General features: G+C 41.4%; 1 protein-coding gene across 5 annotated transcripts in view; it reads right to left on the bottom strand.

Moving 5' to 3' along the window:
* Nucleotides 1-16,496, bottom strand: part of LOC117246626 (carboxyl-terminal PDZ ligand of neuronal nitric oxide synthase protein-like) — a 258,146-nt gene that overhangs the window by 72,925 nt on the left and 168,725 nt on the right. The window lies entirely within an intron of this gene.

The following is a 16,496-nucleotide window of genomic DNA, read 5'->3' as shown; positions in this document are numbered from 1 at the left end:
CCATCGGCACAATGAAAAGCCCTCTCTCCTCTCCCTACAGCGAGGGACAATCTTCACTCCGCCCCCTTCCTCAGCCGCTCGCCTACCCCCCCTCCCCCCCTCCCTCCCACAGCTCCGCCTATCTTTTCTGAATTTTTTGAAATCAAGCTGTGGGCGGAGTAATGCCCAGAGACGGGGGTTTAGTTCCCCTATAATAAAATAAAATGTGAGTTATATAATTATTCACCCCCCGCGTACAGCTGTCATTAATGTGGAGATTAGCTATAGAGATCAAAAATGTTCTTTGTACCAGACTGTAAACATGTTTATTTCTGCTGTAAAATTGAGCATTTTAAGATGGGGGTCTTAGGGGATTGACTTGATTTTAGAGCCAGCCTCAAGTGGCCATTAGAGGAACTGCAGTTTTAGGCACTTCCTTGTTTGCATCATTTTTCAGCCCTGAAGGTTGCCACTTGATGTGTTTGGTCTATACTCTGGTACTAGTGTATTTGTTATGGATAATACAAAATTAAATGTGCAAGTATACTTGTTTTTCTTTTTAACTAAATTCTGATTCTGAGACATAAAGAAATTATACTTTTACATCTATAATAAGATGTGATTTGTGTTAGAACAGGATTAAATAAAACTCAGTAAAGTGGCGTTCAAAATGCCTGCTAGTTTGCCACTGTTTCCAAAGGTTTTTAACTGTCCATTTTGTGCTATCTTTAAAGACTGCTTTGTATCCCAGAGTTAAAAGCAGCTGAACAGATTTGGGAGGTCAAACTCTGAAAGATGTTCATAACTCTGGGTTTCAGCAGAGAAACGGAGTGGTACATGATTGCCTAAATCTTCTATGAGAAACGTCTGCACTGAATACTCGAACATTTCTGGCAAAAGATATTGAATGTCAGCACAAAATGCAGGCTAATGGAGTGGAAAGTCAAGTGATAGAGGCATAGAGAGAGGAAGAGAGACGTGTGGAAGTGAACGTGTGTATGATGATTTGAGCCAGTGTACAACTCGTTCAGCCAGTCCCATGAAATATTTGGGTTGCCTTTCAGAAAAACAAAAGCAAGGCTGATTTAAAAACCTGACCTATACTGGACTGCCTCAGCTCTGTCTAGGGTCAAAAGGTCACTGTTTTACACTTCTCCTAGAGTAACACTCCTTGTGATTTATTATCAGCTGAAAACTCATAGGAAAACATCCGCATATGCAACGCTCACAGTGTGCTGCCTCCTACACGGGATGAAACAAGGTCAATTCACACTGTATAAATTAATTAAAACAAAATATGTCACGTATTGTAGCTTAATTCCTACACAAATATGACAGTGTCAGGGCTTAAAGTGAAAAATTTGTCAATCATTCTCCGTCTATAATTTTGCGCCCTACTTGAGCCATGCCCACCTCTATTTATTTTTCACCCCTCTCTCCAGTTCTGCTGTATTAACACCGGGTTTAATATATTTTGCTTCCATCTCTCTGCCCTGCTCTACTCTACTTCAACACTACTTAGCTCTCTCTCTACTCTACCAGTAGACTACCACATCCACCTGTTGCACAAAACGCACATAGCAGTGTTTCCCCTAGGATGGAGTTGTAGCAGCGGAGGTGAAGCACACGCATGAAAAATAATTTTCACATGCGTGAAACTTTTTTGTATGCTTGCAAAGCACAGCCTGCTGGGATGTTTCTATGTATCTACTGGCACCATAAGGGCTCTTTAGAACTAAGTACATACAGTACATGTGTGCACAGTAATGAGCAGGTGAAATGTCTGTCTAGCTTACATATGAGGTGTCTCAAGATTTAGGAACATACAATTTTATTGAATATAATAAAGTAAAAAGTCACTTGACATGCTGCTGTTTTGTGCTATGACCTATTTAAGTGTTGGAAGTTGTTATTTACGTGACAACGCCTGAACGCAACACAAGCTCAGCATGAGTGCTGTGCTGCGCTGCTGTGCGAGCAGCGTGTTTGTCTGTGCGTAATCAGTCTGTCGATGGTTACTTAGGCTACACACTGTCCATAACAATAGCTTTGTCAGCTGACGAACTGCACCGGGCTCGGGGTCAGGTTTGGTCAGGAAAATGCGGCCGAGCCGCTCTAGCGTGCTCACCTGTGTGTGTGGCGGAACTCCGCCGTGCACGATACAGAGAGCAGAGGAGAATTGTTAACGCGTGACCATGCAGAGACAGAAATGACACGATGACATAACACCATAAATAGTATATTGTTATGTTATTATATGAAGCGTCGGTCGTGCAAAATAATATCAATGGGGGCTGTGAGCAGGACATTGTTACACAGCTGTGCCTGTGACTTCAGGCAGAGAGACCGCTGCATCAGAGCAGAAGAGCACGTTTTAAAATACATTTATTTTATCAATTAGTTATTAACTTTTACTTGCCCCGAGCAATCGGGCAGTCCTTATTGTTGAGCCCTGCATACCATATTCATGTACTGTATAGAAGCAGAAGCTTAAATGTGGTCAGAGGCCGTGCTTGGCTTGGTTACTTCCCCAGGACTCTGATCAACAAAGTCAAGGGCAAAGTGAGGTGAGTTCTTGTCCAGGAATAAGTTTGAGCAAGCGTGGAAGAAGACAGAGTAAGCAGGATGGTGGGTCTGAAACAGCAGGGGGCAGTGGGAATCTGCAGAGCAATGGGGGGTCACATGGGATAACATCCTGCGGGCAGACTACTTCCGAGTCTGATTTCTGATCCAGGCTGTGTACAATGGCCTACCAAGCCCAGCTAATCTCCACTTCTTGGACAAGAGGGAAACACCATCTTGTGCTCTGTCTTTGGGAGAGGATCCCTTGAACACATCTTAAGTAGCTGCCCAAAGGCCCTTGCAGAAGGCTGCCACCACTGGCAGCATGATCAAGAGCTGAAAGCAGTGGTCACCACCAGCAAACTCCATCACCCAAAGACAATCATCGCCTTTGTTACAGGTAGAGAGAAAAACATTCCACAACCAAGATCAGCATCTAGCCTCCTAGCCGTAGCAGCCGACTGGCAGGTGGTTTTAGGAAAAGATCACCTCAACAACCCCCGTCCAGACATGGTTAACTTTTCTGATTCCACCAAACAAGTGATCATGGTAGAACTAACTGCACCTTAAGAGGAGCACATGGATCAAGTCCAAGAGTAGAAAGTATGAGAGGTTGACAGAGCAGTACAGGAGGCAGGGCTGTAACACCCACTGTAAACCTATCAAGATCGGATGTCGGCATTTTGCAGCCTGGTCACTCTGCAGGGTCCTCGCAAAGCTGGAAATAGTGGGGCCAGCTAAGAAGAGGGCCATCAAGAATATCATCAATGCTGCAGAGAGAGCCACTAGGTGGCTCTGGCTGAGGAGGGAAGCCCCGTGGTCAACCGCTGCTGGTTTGCAAGTAGGGGTCACCTGGGTGAGGGCGTCTGATGTTTGAAAATACCCGAAACACCCAATGACCTCAGTACACATCACTGATGATGCAAACCAGCGCATCCACAGGATGTATTCTTTAAGCTACGAAGTGGATAGAAACACACAAGAATGAGGGATGCTTAAATGCTAAGGTCTGCACAACGGCAGGGTTTTTTGGCAACTGGCCTTATGACTCCTTGCTGGTTGGCAGCCTGAAGGCGTACAACAACTTTACAAGTCCACACATACACACACACATACACACACACACACGATCACTTGCTAAGAAATCAAATCATCACACTGCAGGGCTATCAAGAGACGTTACCCCAGCTGGGGAAAAAAAAAAAAACCTTGGACCTCGTCTCTCCAATATAAATGGGTCAAGTGATATTCTCACACAAACCCACTGAGTTTACAGTCAGTGAAAAGTTGAGAGGCTGCATTTTTATTGCCTGCTTGTGCGTGAGGAGTATTGGAAAGATAAGTCTTTGTCCTGCAAGGCTGCTGAGGAGACAACCAGTGAAAAAGTGTGAGTGTGTGTGTGTGTCTGAGGCAAACGGGTCATGAGTTAAGGCTGAGGAGGACTGGATGTTATTGTTAGCTGTGGGTAAAAGGATGGAGAACAGAGGGAGACTCTAGATGAGGGGTTCTCAACCTCTCTAGATGTGAGGCCTGACAATGTGGCGATGCAGGGTCCCCCAGACAAGTAAGTGGTAGGTTGGGCATCTGCGACCAAACTGAGTCTACTTTAATGGCTCTGACACACCAAGCTAATGGTTGGCCATCAGTCAATGTCAGGCCATTAGTGAGCTTCTGTTGCTCTAGTTTTTGTGGTGTGTCCCCCACCATTGGTACTCGTCATGCCTTGCCGGCTTTTTTTTCCAGCCAATTCAGCATGTTCAATCAGTGGCGGAGATGGGGGAGCCCGTCTGTGAGTGAAATCACTCTGAGTGGCAGTTCAGCTGAGCACACAAGATGACAAATGGAAGTGAGGAAAGCAAACAAACAACTAAAGTCAAGAGGGTGCAAGATCAAAGCAAACTTGTTATATTAGGTAAGATTGTGTTTTTAACCACGGAGCTCTTTAGCAGAAACGGCTCATAATTGTTTGTGTTATTGTTTGTTTCCACACTGCAAATATCCTTTGTTCTTTTAACATCAGGTTGTGCTGTTAACGTGCTAAATGGCTGACTAGCGTCTTGAATCCATCCTGTTGGCCTTCCGGTTTCCTTTTGAATGACGAATACAGACTACTGCTGCCTGCTGGTATGGAGAGTTATTTTCTCTCATGCAGAAGCAGAACGTACATGCTAGTTGGAAATTGGCTGTAGTCTCATGGTGTGGTCAAGTGTAGACTCAAAAGTCAGTCTTTAGACGCTTTGCTTAACTAAAGACTGATGTCTTTCTCCCTGATTTTGTGTTTAGATGGGCGGATACAATTTCAGAGTTTAAAAAAAAAAAACTCCCTACGTTGCAGAACCAATAGTAAATCCGCAGGGCGGTCCTTTGGTGGCTCGGTGGACCCTTGTGCTCGTAAACATAGTCCGACTGCGTTAAAAGTTTTAAACAAAGTCGCTGTAAGTCCTTCATTTCCACAATCTTGTGGACTGAGCACACGTTTGATAAAACAGAGTTAAATCCATTTTCAAGCTCTCTGTGTGTTTGTGTCCTTGCGGATGAGAAAAGGGGGAGCGCACATTTCTGGGAAGGCTTGTCCTTTTAAAAAATGCAAGAGGCGTTGCTTTGTTGCCAGCCGTTTTCTCCGGTGTATTAAACACACTTTAGAAAGGAGTGTCCCCAGACTATCAGAAGGCGGAGATCTCTGATTGTCTGGTGGTGAGACTAGGTCAAGTGCAACTTTTTTGGCTGAGACACAGGTGACATGAGGCGACACAACAGTTGGCCTTTGTCGCCACTAGTTCTTTGATGTCATTTCGGTGTGTCTAGGCCTTAAAAGATCCTCTCCTGACATGTTTTAAATCATGTAAAAAATAATCTGCTTTAAATACCATTTGCTGTCTGATTCCGGTTGTCCCTCATTGGGACCCTTGCATATGTGTTGGACAAAAGAAGTATTCTCTTCAATGAAGAGTCCATTGCCTCCAGTGTATGTGCACTGGGACAGATTTAAATATCTCCCATGCCTAACTTCCTAATGTTAATCTTCCTGGCACTGCAGAATGTTTTCTTTTTATGTTTAACTCAACTTCCTCCTCACACGTTCCTCCTACACCAGTCTTCATATCATCACACTTGTCCTGAGGCCGGTGAGTAATCATACGTGTGAAAGCAGCATTCAGGATAATTGAAGTCTCACTGTAAAAAAGCAGTGAGGACCTAAGCTTTACAGGGTATCTGCAGGTTTCAGTAAGTTAAATTTAAGACTTTTTAAGACCTTTTTAATGCCACCTTGAATGGAATTTAAGACCGAAAAAACTATAAATATAAGTGATGGTTGGGGGATCCCGCTGTACTATAACCAGTGCTTAATTTGTAAAATTAGAAGTGGGGGAACACTTTTTTAAGCGGCACCCGAGCCGCTTCACTGCGCAACTCCGAATGGAATGGTTTTGACATCTAGTGTTGTCACGGTACCAAAATTGGGACCCACGGTACGATACCAGTGAAAATATCACGGTTCTGAGTAGTATCACGATACCACAGCAAAAATGAGGCAGATGTGCCTTTTGTTATTTATAAAAAGATAAATCACTTTTCTATAATACATCAATGATATTTCAATGGAATAAATTACTTATTGACTTATTCATAGAAAAACAGCATCAATAAGTGATTAACATAGGGGGGATCAGCCAGCCACCCTCCTCCCCTGACAAGTAAAGAACAGTCCCTTCATAAGTAAAGAACAGTCCCTAAAGTGCGGTGAGGTTTGTGGGCCGTTACCTGCCACAGAGAGAAATGTGAACGGCAGTCATGGCGCCAACAAAAGAGGAAATTAGGCTACTGGACCTGGGGTCGGATTTCTCTGTTGCCGCCGGTAAGCCGTTATTTTGCGCCACAGAGCCGCCGTAGGCTATTTGACCACCGTATTCCTGTCTGTGACCCCCGTTCAACCCACAACCTGCATAATAACTTTCACTGCTCAAAGATACTCACATGTCTGGAAAACAAACCACTACAGCAGCATATTGAGTGCCAGGTGGCCAGCGCGCCGTTAAGCCCTTTTCACACAGAGCGCGCAAAGCGCAGACCTCCGCCGACGAACCCATTCATTGTGTATGTGCTACCGCCAGCAAGCGCGGTTATTGGACGGCGCATGGACACTCACAGAAAAGGACCTTTGAGTAATGAATTTAAGACCAATTTAAGACATTTCTAATGAATTTAAGACATTTTCAGGCCTTACTTTTAGATACATGAATTTAAGACTTTTTAAGACTTTTCAAGGATCTGCGGGTACCCTGCTTTAACAGCATGGGGCAGACATTCATATTTTGGCACTAACACTCTGTCGTGCACTGGGCTCATGTTTGGAGGGTGGTTTATAGTGATACAGTGCATCACTAGAATTTTAAGTGGTCAGTTTCCTGTATGCATACCAATTGCTCCAATATTAATAGCATTCATACTGATCCAATTAAATAAATTGTTTATTTAAAAGAAGAACATGACCAATTTGTAAAACAAATCAACTGACAAAAACTATAAATTGCTAATGAATATAGCCAAATTCAATGCAGCAGAGCTCGCCAAGTTTGGTGAGAAGCAAAACAAAAAGAAGAGTTAACACCTGTACCATCATTCCTACTTCTTTTTGATAACAACTGAATACTGAGAGCACTGTCGTGATCAGTTTTAAGATATGAAATACACTGGATATAAACACATTATTCAAGAGAATGAGCCAGGCTGCAGTGTTTATTATACCCCAAATACAAAAAAATTGAACAACTATGTATGATCAACTATTCTCAGCAGTGGGAATAAATATGTTAATGAATGATCAAACAACAAATGGCACTTGAGTTGCATCGTCCAATTATGAGAAAATGGCACTGTGTAAAAGGTCCCAGTGTAAAAGCTTCCGTTACATTTTATGTGTGAAGCACAACTTTCAGCTGTATGTTCAAAAACAGCATCTGACCTTAAGTATTTATGAAGACAGGCTATCTGGCTCAGACAGATCCACACTGACATAATACTAAATAAACCAACAAAGCAAACATAAAATGTAGATTAAATTCTCTTAAAACAGAAATAATCTGTTACTGTGATTTGAATTGATTTACTAATTTACTGAAACTGTTACTTTATCCACACAGCAGTACATGAGACAGATAATCTGTGGGAAAAAAAATCATATTCCTCTGCCTTCTCTTACCTCTAATGGCATTTGCAAAAATCCATCACACATAAATGAAAACAACCAATCAGAGCGGAGGAGTTTTTAATGGTGCTGTCAGTATGGTTTAAATTTAACTTTTCTTTTAAGAAAATTTCACTCTTCCCTATAATTTGAAGTACTGTAAATTACATAGTTCTTTACAGGAAACTATTTTAAAAACCATTAGGAAATCATTCTAAAAATTACAGTGTGTTATATTTTTTTATTTCTTCTATCATATTAATGTAGCACACTGACACCACAGTATCATTAAAGCTACAGTTGGTAACTGTTATGAAAACAATTTTTTCATATTTGCTGAAGCTGTCACTACATCCACGGTATTACATGAGACAGTATGTTACTACTCCTCTTCGTAAGGCTTTAAATGGCATTTGTTAAGAATCCACCACAGCTGAAGGAAAACAAACAATCAGAGTTGTGGAGTCTCTGCCGCAGCTGTCAATCATGTCAGTCACTACTCATAAACTGCGGTCAAACTGTCAAACTAGGCAGCTGCTCTGATCAAATATGAATCAAGACTCTGTTGCTGCATTGATTGTTTCTCACCTCTGATGTTTCAGAAACATAATTAAGTTTACTGTTAAGCTATAAAATGAGAAAGTTTGTGACCCTGCCGCCATGCCAGAAACAGTCAAGTGAAAACTAGTCAGCGCCCACCAGCTGGAGCAAACTTTCTAATTTTTAAGCTAAAGAGTATATTAAAATATCTTTCTGAAAACATATAAGGTGAGAAATAGGCAATACAGTGACAGAATCTTGATTCATATTTAATGAGCCCTGCCTAGTTTGACAGTGTGACCACAGTTCAGGAGCAGTGACTGACATGGTTGACAGCTGCAATAGACTCCTCGGCTCTGATTGGTTGTTTTCAGCTACAGTGGATTCTAACAAATGTTATTTAAAGCACTGCGAGGAGGAGGAATATGACTATTTTTTCTTAGACTATGTGTCTCATGTAATAGTGTGTGGATGTAGTGACAGTTTCTGCAAAATTGACTCAAATTGTTTTCATAAAAGTTAACTGTAGCATTAATGACACTGTGGTTTCAGTGTGCTGCAACAATACAATGGTAGAAAAATACAAAAACAATGTAACGCTGTAATGTCATTATCATTTCCAAATGGTTTTTAAAAAAAAGTTTCCTGAAAGGAATGATGTACTTTGCCACAAATTACAGAGGAAATACAAATGTCCTTGAAAAGAAAGCCAATTTGAAATCATAGTAAATGTTTATTCATTATCAGTCTATTATTAAAAACTTGTCCATACTGCATGTTGCATTGTATCATTGTCAAAAGACTGCATGTTCAGCTGACCTGCTATAAACTGACTAAATCACTCTCTAGCATACGCTCTCACTCAATTTGAAGTAATTAATTAGAAAATATGCACAGTCTCCATTTCCCTTATAGTTAGTGCCAAATCACACAGTTCTTATTAAGAAATGTCTTGGAAATTATAAGAGATTTACTTGGAAACAAATATAGGGCTGCTCTGGTGAGAGGAGTCTCAGTACTTTAGACTTTGATGAAGCTCGAGGGCAAAAGAACACAACCAGGACATCCTAACTTTTAAATGAGCTCTGTGACTTTCCAAAAAGAAATGATAACAGTCACTTCAAACAGAGGACCCTTGACCTCTTGGGCCCCTGGGCCCTGTACCCAGTAAGCTTGCTCATTAATCCGTCCATGTTAGGTCGTGTTAACCTTAAACAACTGAGGCACACTAATGATGAGAGACCAAAAAGAGAAAGGGTGCTGTCAGTGGAGCACTGCCTGTAGCGCTACACTTGTAGATCAGACTGTTTACACCTGCCTGACAGCATCTGAAAGTGGGCCAGAGGAGAAGCCTCTATCAAAGTGTTTGTTGCAGCCTTGTTTTAAAGCACACATGCCCATGTGAACACACACATCCCCCGTTTCTCTCTGTCAAATTCACACAGAAAGAAAACAGCTTGTACTTAAACTCTTGCACTGATCTCCTTTTCCTGAACAGGAACTTATAAACACAAGAATGACGTGAAAGAAAAGATTCTGTTTTAAGGCTTTGAAATCATCTGACATTCTGTTTCATGCACACTCTGATCTTTTGTTTTTTTTTTGTGTTCTGCACAGCCCTCACTTTTATAAAATCCACCGATGAGCATCTGTCTCTTGCCAAAAAAGAAAAACAATTGCAGCCTCTTGAAATGTGTAAAATGCAGTTATCTCTAAACTGTGACTTTTGCCTTTCCAATTTGTCTTGTAGTAACAGTCTTTCTGATACCAGAGGCAAGTAAACGTCCTGACTCAACCTCATGGACACAAAGCCCAAGGTAGGATTGATGTGTGCTCTCCGAGTCCTGCGGGATCGTTTGAACGCAGGGCGCTGGGGGATTTGTCAGTCTAACGGGAGCTGACAGGAAGAGAATGAACTTTAACACTCACAGGCTGCTTTCCCTTTCATGAGCTTCCAGGGAAACCCTGTAGTGAATCAAATCCCTCCGCTCGGGAACACACACACACACACACACACACACACAGTTGTGTAATAAAAATGAGTACACATGGGCACTAACGTAAAGGCACATGGATGCACACACATCTCATTCAATGTTACCCTCCCCCGCTTATCTCTGCACATTCCCATTTAATCTGTCAAGCCGTTAAGAGTGACAAATGTGTCAAATTAAGAAATTCTGGAAAAAAACGTGCAAAAGCAGCTACACAAACTGTAACACACACACACACACACACACACACACACACAGACTTCCTACAATGACCTGAGAATAGAGGTCGTTGCTGGGAGCTCGTTGTTTCAGTGATTTCACGCTGTGTTGCTTTCAATCAGAGGCTGTAATGAAAGGTCTCATAACTCTAACGTTAATAGGACCCAAGGACTGTTAAACAGCTGAATAGCTTGGTTTTGTAACTCTAAGTTAGGACCCAAAGTGGCTCTCAAAGTCCTGCTCTGGTGAGTCTCCATGCAGGGAGTGAACAGGTATGTGTCAGTGAGCTCAGGGCCTAAGGTGACAAAATGCTCTCATTTGGGTCGTGCAGAAAAGTTTAATAAACTCTGGTGCGTTGCCTAACAGCCTGTCTGTTAATTATTTACAATTAATTGAGACTGCCTGAGGAACTAGCTAATTACCTCCAGTTAACTACAGATCAGGGCTTTTCCTGCAAACGGGAATCTTTGACATTTTTAGTGGCAAGGTGAAAAAGAAAATGAGGAGCTGAAAAACAAAATAAGTTTGGTGCGTCTGACCAGCAGAGAGCCTAATAAGGCAACTCTGTTACTGGCTACAAAGCAGAAACAGAACATTTTGTTTGTCCTGCTGGCAGACATGCACCCAGAGATAATTGCCTAAAACAAGAAGTTTGGCAAATGTTGTAACTTTGTCCTAAAACTGGCAACTTTTCAGACCACAGCTCTCAGTGATGAATCATGGTGCTTTTTTTCTGATGATAAAGCAGTTGCATTGTTTTTAAACCAGTCAGACACACCATGTTTTATTTATATTTTTGTTCTGTTGATTTAGAAAGTAGAAATTAGGGATGCCACGGTGAAAAAAATATTCCCACCGCTTAATAAATTAGTTACAACACTGGGTGTTACTGATTTCTTGTTTTACAAGAGAAGCTATTTATTGATGTGCCAAATATCTGTAGACCACCTACTTTGATCTTTTTAAGGTTAGATCTTCAGATCTCCCTCTTACTTTGAACAACACAGGACAGTAACAGTTGGTGTGACTGTGGCAGTGCCTGTTTGTTTTGTTTTTTCCTCAATAAACTCGCTCAAGTTTTGTTTTGGTTTTTTTCCCTTTTGGGCTGTGGCTCAGACACAGTTGTGCTCTCCTCTTAGTCTCCTCAACATTTTGGTCATAATCACCCCAGTAGCTTGGGTCCATGAATGTTCTGACTTGTTCTGGAAGTGGTCTGTGCTGTTGCTCTGGTGCTGTACAGAGCAGACAATTTCAGTTTATAATTGTTGTGTCTGTCATCCGACTAAGTATTGACAAATTAGAAATGACTAATTGGAGTTTTTTTTATTTGATAAATGTGGGTGCTGATACGTGAAAATGAACTAAATCATTTTTGTTTCTATTTTTAAAAAAAGGCAAAATGATGGTGAGGGCTGTGGGCATGTAATGAAATTGGTGTATGCCATAACACTGTGTAACAACAGTGACACCCACTACTGCGTCAAGTCTAGTTACAATATATGAATTAAAATCAAATAAATACCAGCTTTAATAATACTCACAGAAAACCAGAGTATGGCATGGAGTGTGGCACATCTTTACAAATACTGTATGATGTCATTTTATCTTTCGCCTTATCTCCTACAAGATATACCACTAATCTTCTTTTCTTAATACACTGAGGAGGACATGCATTTGCTGTACAAAAAAAAAAAACTTTGACACTGGTTACACGGGTTCTAGTCATTGCAGAAATGATAACTGTTCACTCGAAGGCAGGACAAACAGCCTACTTTTGTAGCCTGGCTGCATAACACTGAATCCCTGATATCTCTACAATAACTCTGTTTCTCAATGCAATGCATCAAACTAATAGTATGGTGTGGATAAAAGAAAGAGGAGCTCAAACCCTGCTTTCTTTTGCACCTCTCCACACCTGGCCAATGGTGGCGAAAAGTGGGTGTTATGGTTGCATTTTGTATTTCAGAAAGGTACAAAAATTGTTTGGTGCAGCCCCTCGATTTAGCTGTCATAAAGGAGTTTTTCAGAGGCTGTTGACAATCCACTGATTGGCTCGTTTAAAAAGCCAATGTCCTGACTTGTGCTTTTACTTTTGCATTATTTAAAGGGGACTTTACGGTAAAAAGGTAAAAATATGTAAAAGTAATCCCTGTGAGCAAAAACCTCGGGTTCCAACCACTCTGAATAGTCTCCTGATCTCCTTTTTTCTTTTTGGTTATAAGCTGCATCACATCTTGACAGATTTCTTTATGCAGTCATGTGCTCCAGGCATGCTACCGCAAGTGTTTACATTATGTTGCCTATACTGCTACATGTAACAACATGCTAGCTTTGGGGAAACATGTAATTTTAGATACCAGTGTTTTTAATTTCTCCTGGATTCTCCTTATTCCTGCTGGAACATGTCTGGTTATTTTTAGAAGCTTTTATTGGTGATACTGTATGGGCGAAAGTACCGCTGTACACAGTCATTCCCCGACTGCAAATACACTGCTACATGTAGCTACATGCTAACATCAGGGAAACATAATCTTGGTTGCTGATGTTGTTAATATCTCTGCGATTTTGGATCATGTTCCTTCTGGAACATATCCAGTTGTGTTTAGAAGATTTAATTGGTGATTCTTAACAGCAGCAAGTGCCACTATACTCTGTTACAGTAATGTCCCCAGCTGCCAAGACAATGCAGAGATGCTGAGATGTGGAAAACCTGGGAATGCTGACCAATCAGAGCAGACTGGACTGTTTTTTTTTTTAAAGGGGGGCTAAAAGACAGGCGCTTTAATGGAACGTTTCACACAGAGGTTGATTACAGGTGTTCATGCACAAATGTGTGAGGAAAATACAGTGTTTTTGACCATTAAAGCATGTAGACATGTTCTGGTAGAAACCCAAAATACAAATATGAATAAGTATGATGGGTCCACTTTAACCAAGATCTTTGCCTACATGAAAATGTTGATCACACTTTACTTACCAGGAGCAGCTATGTAGTGAAAATTATGAAACACACTGAAAGTGTTGTGTTGGCAGTGTTGCATCTTGAAAATACTGAGTGCAATCATTTCTCCAAATGGACTGTAAACTGAAGATGTTGCAATAAAATAAACGACCCAAAAAATATTTCACTTTAATGTAACAAAGAGGATATAAACATTTTTTAGTGCACAAAACAACACATGAAGTCAGTTTAGGCCAGCCCTCTGTCATTGTCCACTACCTCACTAAGACAAACCAGGCAGAGGGGATCTATTACGAAACAAAAATAAAATAATTATACACCAGCATTGCCAACTTGATGCCGAGTCCAAGGTCTCAAAGCAGAGAGTAGTGTAATAAACATCACGCTTCACCCCCTCTCTGCCCTCATCATGCGGTGTTGTCTTCCCACCGCTGCCTCGCTCAAAAACACAATTACACTCTGCATACTACTGTGGATCCCAGTAAACACAACACTATGCTACGACGCTGCTCTGCTAGCTGAGCCAAACAGCCGCGCTCACACACTTCCAGACACAACAGAGAGCATTTCTCTGGTTATACAGTACATAGACTGCTGGTGGTGGTTTTCTACAGGCCAAAGAGCAGACGGTCTGACTGAGCTGTATCAAATCTCTAACACTATGAGGTCGTACAAACACATGAACTGGATGACTCGCGTAGTAGTCTTGGAGCTCAACACGCTGCTGACAGCTTCTGAATGGAAACCAAGTAGTGGGAGCTATTTCTATGCTCACACACAAACACAAACTAGGTAACTTCATTTTACTGGTGGTTTATGCAGGCATGTAAAACAAATCAAAGTAAAACTTTTTTTTTAAGTCTCGAAGAAATCTTGTCAATGAGAGAACCTCAAACAAATAAAACCCGGAAAATGTGAAAGCCTGTGTAAACTTTGGATATCCTCTGTTACACTCAGGGGGCAGCCTGACCCGAAGCGACAGAACAGATATTTGATTTCCTGCCAGGTTTCCAAGCCCTAACGTGAACTGACTTAAGATTTTGATGCACAGACGTATTTTTACAGCCGTCCTTGTGTGGACCTTTCTCTCCTTAACCTCTACGCCAACAGGGAAATGCCATTCTTAATTTTAACGTCCTTGTTTGGTAACGCTGACTGCAAGATGTGCTGCAGGAAAGTCAGCCTTAACACATAAAAAAAACCACTTTAAAAGCAGTCAGTCCCCTTAACTACTTACCGTATTTCTTATTTTTATGAATTAATTTAAGTGCCTGTCTGGAGAAATGTTGGTCTTAATGCTGGTCTCTCTTTTCTGCTTTGACCTTTGATTCACCTACAGAAACCTTGTTATAACTTTTACTTCCTCTAGATAGTCAAGTTTTATCGTCTTCTCAGCGCAAATCAAACTAATGTTAGTCTTGCATAGCCGGACCTATCTCCACACTTTGTTTAAGCGCTGCCAGTGCTGGAGATAGATCCTGCTGAACCGGTCAGAATTCCACACAAAGGAAAAGTTATTTGTTTTTTTCCCAAACCAATCACAATCGTCTTGGGCAGCCTTAAACCCAAGATGCAGTGATGTTGCCCTTAACAATACCGTGTTGGGAGAAAGCAGAAAGGGGAGGAATTTCATCTGCAACAGGCGTCCAAGGGCAAGCTTATACACACAGCCTACAACCTGTACTGTAAACAGGAAACAATATATAGATGAGCAATGTTAGAAATATGTAAGAAAGACATACATTAGTACATAAAGGCTAAAATTTCATGTCCAAAGAATGTCCACAGTTGCTAACAGAGGACCAAAGGTCACGATCAATGTTTCTCTTGAACTTTGTGTCTTCAAAACTGTGTACTGACACATGGTGTTATACAAAACTATAATCTTTCTGATTTCACCAGTGCTTTTAGCAGTTTTAATCAATATCATTCCCCCCTTAAAGGAACAGCAACCATAGCCTCCAGTCTTGCCACCAAACTGTTGGAAAGGATTGTGATCTACAAACTGGGAAAGCTGGGACAAAATGAGATTTACTGTCGTTCTGGATTTATGCAATTCTCCAGTGACATGAATCGTGTTTTCTGCAGTTTCAATGTTTCAGCAAAAAATGTGTAAAATCCAAACAATTTTTCAAAATTTGACTGATTATTGTACTTTTTTGTGCAATTGATAAATTTATTTAATTCAGAGTGTGTGATTCTGCCCCAGCCGTAATATCAAAACTTGATGCAAGAAGCCAAACTTGCAAAGAAGTTACTGCCAAAACTCCAAAACCATTTCTTAAAGGAACTCTGAAATTAGTTCTGTTAGCTTGCAATTTCTGCTCAGGTTTACACATAATGTTCCTGAACTGTACCACACACACACACAGACACACACACACACACACACACTATTTATATGTTTCTGAACTATACTGCTTTCCAAACATTATTTGTCCACAGCAGTGCCATGTTGGTGCCCCATATGGACAAAGATCACTAGGGGGTTTGAAACAAGCCTCTGCTGGTCAGAGGTGCAGAAACACAAACACATACATCCATCTCTCGCTTACAGTTGGTCCAGAACGCCACTGCTCGTCTGCTGACTGGTACACGTAAGCAAGAGCACATTAGTCCTGTACTGGCCTCCCTCCATTGGCTTCCTGTGCGATATAGGATTGATTTCAAAACTCTGCTGTTTGCTTTCAAGTGCCTTAACGGCTTGGCACCCATCTACCTCTCCGACCTGCTGGAACCCTATGCCCCTCCAAGGTCCCTCAGGTCCTCCAATCAGCTTCTCCTGGTCGTCCCTAAATCCAGGTTTAAGCTCAGGGGAAATCGGGCTTTCGCAGTGGCAGCTCCAAAACTTTGGAACGAGCTGCCTCTGCATGTCTGCAGTCTGCAGTGTTTAAATCACGCCTCAAGACACATTTTTATTCTTTGGCTTTTTCAAGCACAGCCTGAGTGACTGGTGTTCTTCATGTGACGCTGTGTTTGTTCTATTTATGAGTTGTGATTGTGCGTTGTTACTTGTTTTTTTTTTTACTTGTAAAGCACTTTGGTCTCAGCTCTG

This window comes from Epinephelus lanceolatus, chromosome 6, assembly GCF_041903045.1.
Source record: "Epinephelus lanceolatus isolate andai-2023 chromosome 6, ASM4190304v1, whole genome shotgun sequence".
NCBI classification, from domain to species: domain Eukaryota; kingdom Metazoa; phylum Chordata; class Actinopteri; order Perciformes; family Serranidae; genus Epinephelus; species Epinephelus lanceolatus.
Note: the sequence above shows the minus strand (reverse complement) of the source record. Positions and strands in the feature narration are given on the sequence as shown.